General features: G+C 56.1%; 1 protein-coding gene across 1 annotated transcript in view; it reads left to right on the forward strand.

Moving 5' to 3' along the window:
- Plxna2 (plexin A2) overlaps positions 1–13,155 on the forward strand; it is a gene marked incomplete in the record, with an annotated part of 202,644 nt that overhangs the window by 496 nt on the left and 188,993 nt on the right. Inside the window, 1 exon segment of the mRNA XM_005404545.2 lies at positions 1–222.

Genomic DNA, 13,155 nt, shown 5'->3' on the forward strand with positions numbered 1-13,155 from the left:
GGGGCTGCTGCGGGGCGGCGGAGCCGGCGGGGCGCGGAGCGGAGCCCGAGCGGCCACTTCAGGAATACAGATAAGTGGCAGGCGGCTGGACGTGGGTTTTAATGCATCTGGACTCGGCGTGGATGTGGCTGTGCCCGTGATTCCGAGCTGCGTGCGGGCGACAGCCGGCGGCGAGGCGCGGCGAGCGGCGGGCAGAAGGACAGACCAACGTCGCCGAGCCGGGTAAGCGGCGGCCCGGCCCCCGAGTAGCCCCTAACGCGCTCACCCCCGCGACTCCCCTCGCGCTCTCCTGTCAGGGTCCTGGTCCCGGCCCCGGCCCCGGCCCCGGCCCCGTCGCCCGGGCTCGGCTGCGACCGGCGAGTCCCCGCGCAGACTCGGCCACTTTCGCGGGCCGGAGCGCGACGTGCTCGAGAAAGCGCCCCGGACTCGCCGCCGCTTCCCCGCGGGGCTCCGGCTTCCCAGCTCGGCGTCGCCCGGCGCACCTGCCAGCAGCCTGCCGCTCGGGGAGAGCCCGGGGCTGAGAGGCTGTCCCAGAGCGGGAGCCCGGGAGGGCCTCAGTGGCCAAAGCAAGACAGCCCAAGGCCACTGTGTCCACCGATCTATTTGGGGGCGTTCACTCCAGACTCAGAGTCCCTGGTGGCCGCTGGCTGTTCCTTCGGATCTGGGGACTTGGAATCAGAAAGGGAAAATCATTCGCGCTGGTTTCTGGAGGCTCTTGTAGAGCGATTCAAAGGCACTGAATGGGGATAAGTGTTCGTGTCCCCACCTTCTCTCTTGTCGCGCCCAGTGGGGTCCATTCCCCTAGTTTGAACAAGATGAGTGTGGGGGATTCCGTGGGAGTTTGCCCAGGGTCCCAGAGGCTCCTTGTAGCCGGTATGAGAATATTTCCCTCCATGTGCTATCTTTTGCCCCGCCCCACAAGTGGAATAGGATCCTGGAGGATTCTAGCTTGTGGGATCCACCCGGCAGGTAGTCTGGAAAGGCCCATCCTGATGGTGATCTAGATGGTAATTAGAGTCGCTAGGAACTGCCCTTTGAGGTGCCTGAAAGGCCTCCACCTGTGTGGCATGACCCTGGCCCTAGGAGGAGGTACCTACCCCAACTCTGCTGGGCCAGGAGAGTGGAGACTGTAGGAGAAGGAATCTGACAGGCTTGACATTCTAGGTCAGTTATGGGTCTAGGAGTCAAAACCTGTGTGGTGGGCGCTGGAAATGCGAGCCGGTGCCCTGCGGGAATCCAAGACCCTGGAATGGTTGTGGGTGAGCTGGGGACACAAAGGCAGTGGGACAGCCTGCTTAGCTCAGGGAGGTGGCGCGGGAGTGTATCAGCGGAAGAGCCCACAGACACTCTGGGGAGCATCACCCCTTCTGTTGGGCAGCACAGGGGACAGAGCTACCAAGATGATAACCGAGGGGGACAGAGCTGGACTCTTTGGAGCAGGAGTTAAGTCCAGTCCCACAGGACAGTGGGCTCCTTTCTTGCTGGGCTTCTTTGCCAGACCTCAAAACTTCACTCTTTGCCCTGGGCTGGCTTTGGATTCTGGGGCCTTCGGCTGAGCAACGAAATCCCCTGAAGAGCCAGTCCTGGCTAGGGGAATTCAGCTATTCCTAATTGAAATGCACAACTTCTATGCAGTCACCCCAGAAAGCTCCCAGAGTCACTCGTCCCCCCTCCCCTCTGACCTCCAGGCAAGAAGAAAGAAGAATTCATTAACTTCCCCCTGTCCTCCTGGAGCACCATTTGAGCTAATTACCTGTGCGCTCCTTGGTGGCCTGGGGTGAGCAGCTGAGGAGAGAGGGTAGGGACCCAAGGAAACAGAGGATCTGTCAAGGCACCCTGATGATTTTGCCACCTAGTGTCACCGTCTGTCACCTCCTAGCTCTCCCCACCCCAGAACCCGCCCTTGCTGCCACCAGCCAGCATTCCCAAGCCCAGCCAGAACCAGTCCCCCGGCTGGCCCTCTTCAGGGACCTGCAGATGGAGGAGGGCAAAGCCGACTGCCCTTTCAGCTCCCTCACTGTCTCCAGCAGATTGCATTAGGATGGGGGCGAATTGGCTCACAAAGCGGTTAAATGGAAATGGCATTTTGAGTGACACGTTGCCAAAGAGCAGCAGGATCTGACGTGGTAAAGAAGCAGAAGGTCTCCTCGCCCAGGGACCGCAAGTCTGGTGAGAGAACCCCAGCGGATCCCTCTGTTGGCCAGGAGTCCTTCTCAGTCTGGAGCCCAGGAGAGGGCTGGCTGGCCTCTCAGCCCAGGTCAAAGTAAAGAGCAAAGAGCAACTTCACAGACCATGGCACAGAACCTGCCAGCCTAAGGCCGGCAGCCCCTTCCCCACCGAGATCCGGCAGAATGCCTCCTCTTGCCTCCAGGCCTGAGAACATCCACCCTCTAACTCTCCGCCATCCAAAGCTGCAGATGTGGGCAGTGTAAAAGTTCCCCATCTGTTTTGCAGGAGTCTGGGCTCAAAATGAGGTTAGCAAGAAAATCCTCAAAGAACAGCCTTTTCTCTGCTAGGTCCCTTTCCCTTTTACAGATACTTCTGATTATTCAGCTAATCTTTATTTCATGGGCATGTTACAAGGGAACACAGGAGCAGGAGGAAGCCAGTACCATGGTTAAATACACAAGGCGGCAGCTGGCAGCAGCTGGCGGCAGCCCACACTCACCAGCTCAGGTACTGTGAGGTGCCCCTGTCTTCAGGTGCTAGAGTTGCCCCTGTCTGGGAGGCTTCAGAGTTTCTATCTGACCTTGTGTTCTGTAACGGCCTCCCCACGATGTAGGGTTTGGTGGGGGGAGCGGTTCCTCTTTCCACCCCTCCCCAGCTGTCTTTGTGCATTGCCACACAGCTGTCACAGTCGGGGCACAATATACCTCTGTCCATCACAGCAAATGGAGAGGCAAGGAGCACAGAGCCGGGCACCCCACCCCACCCTCACCCACGAAGGCTGGAGCATTGTGTGACAGTCTGTTAACTAGAAATAATTCAGGCCTGTCGGTAGGGGAGCGGGTAGGAACAGGCTTGAAGGTGCCGGAGGTTTACAGCTCCTGTGCACTCCCCACCCGCCGCTGCCACCCTTGCCCAGGGGCAGTCTGTCATCAGCGCATTCTGTGCGGATCCGCTATTGCTCCCCTACACATATGCTCAGTTCAACAATAATGAATGGAACCCATGCCCTGATGGGAAACAGTTTTTTCACTTAGTTACAAAGATTTCATGCCTGATTAGAGTAAATGAGCGGTGGGTTTGTGTCCACTGGTTTTCTTGGTCATTTCTAAAGGTGAGCCCTATGGAGACAGAGAAAAAAGGCTGTCCCTCTGGGGTCAAACAGCTGGTCCCAAGGAGGGATGGCTGGTAGAAAGGGACCACGCTTTTTCTCCTCTGCTTAGCTCTCAGGCCCTCTCAGGCCCTTTCCCTGGCACTTGGGCATATGGAACCTCTTTATCCAGCCCCACACTGCTCCATCTGGAATTCGAGGGTAGAAATAGAGGCGAGAAAGTTCTTTGTTGAGGAGCAGGTCCCCATTGGGCAAGGTAAGGAGAGAGAAGGAGGGGAGGTGGGAGGTGGCGAGCTGGAAGGAGAGGCTTGGGGCTGAGCGTGCAGAAGTTCTCTGCGGTTAGTTTGGTTAACCATTAACCTCTTGCCCTATCCTGGCCTAATCTCCTGCCTGGGAAACCCTGACCAGCTGGTGTCCTCCCAGGGCCCCTCCTGCCCACAGAATGTTTGCTCTGTCTCTGCTGTCCATGGGGCCCCAGGCCCAGTTCCTGGCTCCTACCCACCCCTTCTCTCCTGCTCTGCACCAGCTCCGTCTGCCCCTGCCCTCTTCCCTCCCGCGTTCCCTGCTGTTCCTGTGGCCCGTGCGGGCAGGGCAGGGAGCATGCGGGGTGCTGGGGAGAACCACCAAGGGGAGTGGGCTGGTTTCCCACAGAGCTCCAAGCAGACAAACCTGGACCCCATCCTGATGCGGGCCTCTGAGGTTAGGCCCTCCGCCCAGGGCCCTGATGCACTCTGGCTGGCCCGACCATCGCCCTGAACTTGGGCGAAAAGCAGCAGGTGAATGGAAGAAAGATGCAGGCTCAAGGCGCCCATGGAAAGAGGAAGTCAAGGTGTAGACTCAGGCGGGCGTCGCGGATAAACAGAGAGGCTGCAGATAAAAGAGGGAGACGAAGAGAGTGACAGCGCGACAGGCTAGCAGAGGAAGGGGCTGAGGGTGAGCACAGGGCCAGAGAGACGGGGGAGCGGGAGCCGGGCGGGCAGGGGCTCAGCTGGAGGCTCTGGGCTCCTGGGAAGCCGAAGTAGCAGGTTATCTCCACTAGAGGGGGCGCTCGAAAACCAGGCTTGGCCCAAACTGTGCTTTGGGTGGGGGTGGGGGTGCCAGAGACTCCCAGCTGTCACTTTCCTGAGACTGGAGGCCGCAGCTGGCCGGTCCCAGGCAGTGGGAGCTCAGAGTCCCAGTCTGCCTGGGGAATGGGAGGCGCCTGTTGCACTAAGCACCCCAGGCAGAGGCTGCCCCACTAGGCAATGTGGGGTGGCGATGGCCGGAAGGGCCTGGGCTCAAGTTCTTGGGCTGTCCAGTCTGCCGCCACCCGCCAAGGGCTGCTCACCTTCCTTTATCAGCAAGAGTAGCTTTCGGCCCATGCCCAAGGCACCCTCACATGCCTACCCTTCCTCTTCCTCCCAGAGTGCAGATTTCAAAACCCTCTCAGTGGCAGCCAAACTGCTCTGGAGGAGACATTTTAAAGAAAGACCTTTCAGGACCTGAGCACAACAACGCTGTATCAGTGATTTAATCTTTGTCTTCCTATTCTCCGCGGGAGCCTTTCTCTGAATTCTAATTCCCCCTTTCATTTCAGCAAAGGACAATATTGCCAAAGCACAGTCCAGAGCCTTCCTCGTCTGAGGGATAATAACGGTCTAACGGGGGGAGTGAGAAAATATTGAGGTTTCTGGATGGACAGGGCCAGGGAGCAGTGCTTCTGCAGATCTGATGCCACCCCCTGATATTTAATCTCGGTTCCCCTTTGGCTCAGATTTACCTAGGGTCGTGAGAGCGGGGGAGGGAGGACAGAGAAAAGAAAGAAGAGAAAACAAGATAAACGTATCGTGTTATGAAAGTGTAATCCTGCTTTTCCTTGGCTAAAATTACTTTCAGGATGAGAGATAAAAGGCTACGGAATTGCCCTTGGAAAGTTCAATGTGCCTTTCAAAAGGAAGAGCAGGAGGGGTGCTGGGATGCAGAGTGAATAGCTGGTGAATGATTCTTTCCCCTTCGTGACCCCCAACACGCATGCACGCATGCACGCACCTACGCACGTACACGCATTCTCGAGTTCTCTCTGAGGCCCAGGACTACAGTGGCCTCTGACCGAGCACCCTGGCTCTGCTCTGCCCGCCCTGTGACCTGCGCTCCCAGGCTTTGTTCTCCAATTCATCCTCCCGAGCCTCGGCTTCTGGGTTGGGAGGAAAGGGGAGAAGAGAACTTCCAGCTCACCTCCAAGTTCACCCGCATGTTGGAATGGCTACACTGCTGTCCTTGCCCCTCACGCTGAACCAAATAGAAAGACACTGACAGCAGGATTGGAATCCTTTTAAGTTTAAATAAATAGGGATCGATCATGGATGTAGCTCCAGGAACGTAGTAACTCCAAGGCCAAGGATGGAAGCATCACAGCTCTTAACTTGAAGGCATTTACAGAATGCCAGTGTGAGGGAGGGAACTGTGTAAGCCAGGCGCCCTAGACACCACGGGGGACGGCAGGCTGGAGTTCCCAGTGTGCCTTCAGGGCTCAGGAAGGGAAGCCAGAGAGCTCCTCAGGGCTTTCGGGCCAGGTCCAGGTACAACGAAGATTCCAGGAGAGGGACCAGGGGACACTGCAGACATCAGCTTCTTGAGAGTAGCTGTCTGACGCTCTGCACCCTGGCCTCTCAGCCCCTTGTGCTCCTCGGAGGATTTCAGACTGAGCACAGTGGAGTTGTTTCTGTTAGTCAGTGTCTGGGAGGGAGGCCCACGCCCAAGCGGTTTCCCTACTGCATTCTGTGTAAGTTGCACCGCTCTTCGAGGTTCCTTGGGAAATGTTCATTGTCTCATTCACATTTAAGTGTCCAGAATCCCTCAGTACTTGCGCTCACTTATTTGCGTGAACTCCTGAAGAAGAGAGGACCTGAGGGAGAGAGTCCAGATTTGTACCCAGACACCTGGGCTAGACACTGAGCAGGAGAGGCTGCTGCAGGGAGCCTCTACCTGAGTTTGCTACCTGGGATGCACCACTGTCTTTTAAAGTTTCCTTCCAAGAAGAAGGCTGGGGAAGACCCCCGGGGGGAAGCTAGAAGGAGACAGATCTCAACTCATATTAAAGAGCTCCTCTAATCCCAGCAAGGCAGGCAGTGCCCTCCCTGAATCTTAGTGTTCCAGTTGAGGCTGGGCAGAGCTACCTCAGGAAGGCTGTAGAAGGCCCGACCTTGGATGGCCCGACTCTTGAAGAGGCCTGTGAAGCAAGGGGGTGGACATGCCTGTAACCCCAGCCCTCTGGGAGGTGGAGGAGGGAGGGCTGCTAGTCCCAGACCAGCCTAGGCAGTTTAGGTACTTAAGCAAATCTAAGGGCTGGGGGTGTGAGTCAGTGTGAAGGTCGTAGGGTCAATCCCCAGTACCAGAAGAAGAGGAGCCTATGGAATCTTTGTAGTTCTGTAATGGGTGTACAGACTGGTATTTCGACTGAAAGAATTTGTGATCCAGACCTTTAAAGCACCCCTCAGCTTCACTGTGTGCATTCTGTGCTGCTGTTTCTCTCCGTGGCTCTGCAGGTCGGGTGGGGGGCTCCTAGTGAGGAATCACAGCCTCCTCCAAGTCCCAGGGTATGGATGACTTGCTCAGGATGAGCATGATCTCTGCAGAGACAGCTCAGGATGTCAGGGGAGCCCAGCAGTCCTGGTGGCTCTTCGGCCTTGGGCAAGTGTTTAACTTCTCTGAGCAGGAGGCCAGGCCTTGGCCCTGCCAGAGGGGAGAGGAGGAAGGATGAGCAGAAGGGGAGAGGTATCCACGCCCTGCCCACTGCAGAGGCAGGAGGACCAGGGGGCAGACAGAAGTGGTGAGAGGGGATGTTGCCGCTTTGAAGTAGTTTCCTGCTTCATAAAAGTGAAAGGCCCTGGCCGGGCTGGGTAAATATTACGTTGGCCTCCGACCTCCCACCTCCCTAACAGCTCCCCAGCTTCCCACTCCCTCCCCAGGAATAAAGATAACCAGAGAAGAAGAGCCTATTTCAGAACTTTGGGGAGGGTGGGGTCTTAGCAGGACCCCAGCCCCTTCCCTTCTGCAGACAGGAGCCCCTCTGTCGGCGAAGCCTCTGCTCCCGGTGGTGGTGGGAATTCTCAGGGTGTCACAGTTCTCTGCAGAGAGAGCTGGCCCACCCTTGCCTGCTACCTGTGTCTTCCTGACCTCCCTGTGTTCTCACACCTCCAAGGGTTGGGGACAAACTGCCTCCAGGTTGATCTGGAGATGGGCACAGGGTTAGTCCCTCGCCCACCTTGTGGGACCCCAGTGCTAAGCCTGTTAGGTTTCTGGGCCCAAGGATTTGGGATGCTATCGGTGGTCCTGGAGCTGGGAAGCCACCCCCACTCTGAGCAGAGGGTTTGGCCCCATGCAGAGGGTCAGACAGATGGTCAGGAAGAACCTGGGGGGCCAGGGGACAGGCTTCTAACACACAAGAACAAAAGGTTTCCCTTCACACCTGCCCTGCCTCCTTCCTGGAAGATTTCTCACCTGTGGGTCTCAAGCCCCATTTGCTCCCTTGGGACAGCAGGGAGCAGAGGAAGGAGCAACCAGGCTGGCAGAATGGACTCCAGCCTCAGACCCAGAACCTGGGCTCCTCGCCGCACAGGCAGGGATGCATGCTGTGCTGTTCGTGCCTGCTCGCCTGCCCCTGCTTGCCCTTGTTTCTGGAGCCAGGCAGAGGAGGACGGTGTTAGGGGAGATGGAAAAATGACAGTGATCGCAAATGTGGAAAAATAGTGTAAAAGGTAGGGCAGAATAAAAGATATGTTTCTTCTCTCCCTCCCTCCCTCTCACATGAAATTTTATGAAAAAATAATAATAATAAGACCTTCTTTAAAGCCAGTGTGTGTGCTGACGTGTAGCAGGCTGAGCACTTAGTGGAGACCAGAAACAGCAAAGCCCAGGGCTTGCCAGTAAGGCAGTGGACAGAGCTTGGGGTCAGCACTTGAATTCTGAGTTTGCTATGCGTGGAGCAGAGGTATGTGACATGATCATAGAGCTGCTAAGGTGGCCTTGCTCTGAGAGTGGCCCCCTGGCAGGGAAAGGGCAGAGCTGCCCTGCAGAGGGAGTTTCCCGGGGAGCCCCCGGGGGCAAGATGGGCCTTGGGCCTCAGGGTTGGGTCTTTGGCCAGCAGTGGCCATTGCTCAGGTCACAACAGGACATCTGGGAGAAGCAGCAGCTGCCATCTTCTCGGGGGGAGCTTCCCGTGGCCCTGCCAGCTGGAGTCCAGTGGCCTCGTCCCTCGGTCGGAGTGCCACACATGACAAGGGGCTAGGAGAAAGGGGAGCTCTGTGGATTTGACTACAGAAGACAGAGGTGACGCAATGCCTTGAATTCCTCTTCTAAATATGCTTCATTAAAAATGGTTTGAATTACAAAAGAAACACATATTCTGGGTAGAATACTTGGGAGATGTTTCTGAGTATGTATTTGGTAGCAGCTTTTACTGAGGCCCAAATAATAGATGTGAAACATGAGTCCCAACTGGGTAAGTGGACTGCCGGAGTCACACAGCAAGTCACACCCCGCTCTCCACTTGCTAGGAGGTCTGCTCGCTCCAGCCTTGCCCAACACACTCTTGAGCTGCCCACAGAGCCACTCTCTCCTGCTCCCGCCTTGTGCACGGTGGCTTCCAGAGTCTCTGTTCCTTGGATCTGTGCAGGCATGCAGCTAGAAGCCATCCTCCCCCGCCCCCGAGAGTGGGCCTTGCCTCATCTCCGTCCATCTGCTGGCCTTTACCATACACCCTCTGCCCCTGCTGGGGGCCGGGCAGTGTGCTGGGGCCCCCCCTCTCCTCAATAGCTCCAACCAGCTTTCTGCCACCCATAGCAAGACTTGCTATTTGCACAGTCAATGGCTCTGGCAGGGCCACGCCACCCCTCCCACCCTGAGAGGCAGTGTGGGCACTGTTTGTGCTTCGGTCTCTATAGACTCAGCATTCACAACTTGAAGAGGCTGAGACAATGACCCGAGCAGCTGCCTGCAGGCTGTGTTGGCTGGGAGGCGTGGAGGGAGAGCTCCAGGCTCTCACAAAGCTGCAGGGGCGAGGGAGGCAGTGTCAGGCTGCTGGGGTCTGGGCTCCGTGCACCTGTGAGCTTTCCCAGGCAGTGTGGCTGGCCCGGAGGAGCAAGAGGAGGACTGGGGTCCAAGGGACTGGTCCAGCCACCTGACTGGCTTCCCTGCACATCCCTAGCATTATTGGCAAAGCTTCCCACCAGCTGCGAAGTCCCCAGGGGGCCTGGCTGGAAGAGAAGGGCCTCGGTCCTAAGGAGGCAGCCATTCCTGGCCTGCCTGTCGGAAGACACAAAACATTTATCCAAATAGAAAACAATGGAAAGCTTCACCCAGGAGCCTTGCCAGGTAGAAGGTACATTCCTTGCGAGGAGTTTGAAGCTGGTATCCCATAATGTAATTTGATGGAACAAACGTGTGTATAGGATATCTACTATGTGCCTAGAATGATGGGTGGGAGATCTACCGGCACTGTCCAGCTCCGCAAGAGGCCAGCAAGGGAGGGAAAGGACTTGTGGAGAATTCAAGCGGAGTTGGAAGACAACCAGGTCTCAAGTAGGGATTCATGTGGAGAGCAGAAAGGCATTGTAGGGGATTGCTGGGGAGTACAGTCAAGTGTCAGGTCTGCACACACGGCCTGCAGCTCCTGGCCTTAAGTCCAACACACACATAGCTGGTTCCCATACCTTCAACCCCATGGCTGGCCTCAGCAAGGGCTGTCAGAAAGTCGAGGCTGGGATGAGCCCTCCTTACCCCCAGAGTCAGAGTTCTCCTAATCATGTTAAAATTAGCACTCACTCTACAAGCAGGGCCAACCCCCACTGAACTGAGATCTGGTCAATTCTCTGCTTGCGCAGCTCCAACTTCTAATCATTGTCATAAACAGGACCAAAGCAGCTGCTCACTCCAGTGTATTATCAGCTTGGTTGGAGACAGAGAAATTTAAATGACAGTAAGATGCTTAGCAAAGAAACGAAAGTCAGTGTTAAAAATAAAGAAAACAAGACAGCTTGTTTCATTGAAATAGAAGGGTTATTAAGCAGCCCTGAATTAATCAGTGGTCTGCCACGGCTAGGATTGAAGAGTGGCTGGGATTGAAGAGTGGCGAGGCCAGGGCTGCAAGCTGGGACAGTGGTGGGGGCTGATGCCCCCAGACAGGTAGGAGGTGCTCACATCCGGGGGCTGTGGCAATGCTGTGGTCTGCAGCGGGGAGCTGGCAGCAAGCTTTCTGCCCACCAGTCAGGGCATGTGGGAGTGGGGGACCTGAGCACATGAGTCTCACTCTGTGTAAGTTTGTGCTTCTGGACTCTCTCCATCTGCCCCCACCTCTGCAAGCCCCCTGACCGTCTCCAGGGCTCAGCCCCTCACCAGTCCCCCTCCCACCAGCCAGCACTGGGCAGCAGCCAAGTGACATTCAGTGCCTGGTCAGCAGCTCTCTCTTCTGGGCTTGTTCCTCCCAACTCTCACAGGCGGTCGGTCCCCAAAAGCTCACCTCTGAGTTGCAGCTTTTTATACCCCACCCCATCCCCCCGAAGTGGTAACCATATGCCTTGAAGTCTGGGCACAGTATTGCCTACCTGGAAGCATAATGTGGCCTCTAGGGTAGTGATTTCTCCTGGGAAGTATCCCTTGGTGGTACCCACAACTCCAGGCTGCGAAGAAGCGGGGTGACATGTTTAACTCCTGGCCCCTGAGTCTGAGCCCTACTGCCACATCTGGCACCTTTACCACACAGTTAACTACAGATACACCTGTCTCCTCACCTATAGAATAGTGGTACTGAGGCCAGCCTGGGCTTCCCAGGCCTGCCGAGGGCACACTCATGGGACAAAGCATGTGAGGTTCAGAGTGCGAAGAAAACATCAGAAGAAAGCTTGGCCGCAGGGCTGGGCTGTGTTGCAGGGGTGGAGGGAGGGTGGGGCCGTGCACATCTGTCTGCACATGTGCACCCGTCCTTCCCAGGATGTCCTGGGCTAGATCTTGAGTCAGTCGCTGCAGGAGCATTTTCTTTTCTCTCTGACCCCCACATTCTTCTCCCCCATCCCTCCTCCCTCCACCGTCCCTCCTGGCTGTTTACCCTCTTCCAGGCTTCTCTCTCTCTCACACCCCATTCATCATCCTGGGCCTGGTTCCCACTCAGGGACTTCTTTTCATCTCCTGCTCCAGGTCCTCCCAGAGGCCAGCCTGCCGAGTCCCCCATGCCCACCCCCTGCCTTCAGCACATTCTTCTGCCTGTCCCAGCCTCTCTGATTAGTGTGCATCTTATTTTTCCTGACGGGAGGGCAGATGGCTCCTGGACCAAAGTCCATAGAGCCTTGAGAGCCTCCAGAGTCACCCTCCCTGACTGCTCCCACAAGGGGTAGCTGCTGCTGGCCACATTTAGGATCTCCCAAGCTGAGTGCATGGGCATCTTGGCCCAGATGAGGCCATAAGCAGACAGACCTCTGCCTGGCATGCCACCAGTCCCTCAGATTCCACAAGGTCCCTTTTATCCAGCCCCACGGCTCGTTCCCTGCCAGGTGAGTGAGTGTGAACACGAGTGCTCCCTAAGAGAGGCTGGCTGACAGCTCCGGATCCATTCTCCCCAGGCCAGGAGTCTCAGACAAAGAGAAAGACAATAGGAAACAGGAGGGAAGCAGAGAACAGGGTGGGACACAGACCACTTAAAATGCCCTCGTGAAAAGGAGTACTGCAGCATCCTAATCAAAAGCTGCCCGAAGGGTCACCAAAGCATGAGAGGAGAGGCAGGGGAGACAGGAAGGAAGACCAGCTCCATCCTGAATCCCGAAGCAGCACTGCACACAGAGAGGCCATGGCCAGGTGCTGCGGTCTGCGGGAGAGTTACCTGAGCATCTCCTTCTCCTCCTCCGTGGGACCCAAGTTCCTCCTTCCTCTCTCACCCTTGGATCCCACCTTCCTGTCATAGGTGGCTGGATGAATCAGCACACATGGTCCTTAAATGCCATGGCTAGAGGGAAGGTGACCTGGACATGGTGGGGCTGAGGCCACTGGTGGGAAGGGCTACTGGAGACCGAGGGCCAGCCTGGGGGAGAGGGTAGCTTCAACCAAGAGGGCTGGGTCTCAGAAGCTGGGAGCTGGGTCCCCATGGTTCACTGCACAGCCATCGCCCAAGCGGTGACCCAGCCCTAGAGGTCTGGGTGGCTCTGCAGCAAGGAGATGATACCTCTTGTAGCATTTCTCCAAACACAGAAGCACCAGTGACCGGTGTTTATTCCAAGCGAAAGGGTTGACAAAACAATTCCACATTCGCTGTTTTCCTGATTCTCACCATAGGCCTGTGAAGTATTGTTTTACTGCTCAGTAAAGCGGGGCTCCCTCAAAGGTTCTTTAAGGTCAGTGCAAGGTCATCCAACTAGTCAGAGAGAACAAAACTTAAGCTTACATCTGTCTGTCTCCAAAGGCCAGGTCATTATTCTGCACCCTGATTGCATGGTGCCCTCTTCTGATTCCTTCCAAGGGGATTCTTCCAGACCCAGCCTCCCTTGGTCACTTTGTGTTGTCAGTTTGCTATAGTTTGGTATGATATGCCTCTTATGTTATCATATGGTTTGTGGCTCTGGAGCTCTTGCACCATGACTTTCCCACATCTGGACTGGGCATCTTTCAAAGGCAGAGCTGATATCTTCCCATTCTTTTCCCTCTTTCTATCCCCCCCACTCACCTAGCCGATGAATTACTGTTCTCCCGGTGGCTTCAAAGTCAACAGCAGCCAGGATGCATCCCAAACTGTCCAGCCCTTCTCCACTCATTGCAAAGTGTCAGATCTGATAAATGTTAATTCAAACCATTTCCACATATGCCATTCTGAAGAGTAACGGAGGTGGGTATCAGCTCAGGAAAAGCAGGTGAGCACC

This window comes from Chinchilla lanigera, unplaced genomic scaffold (assembly GCF_000276665.1).
Source record: "Chinchilla lanigera isolate Chin_1 unplaced genomic scaffold, ChiLan1.0 scaffold00088, whole genome shotgun sequence".
Taxonomy (NCBI): Eukaryota; Metazoa; Chordata; class Mammalia; order Rodentia; family Chinchillidae; genus Chinchilla; species Chinchilla lanigera.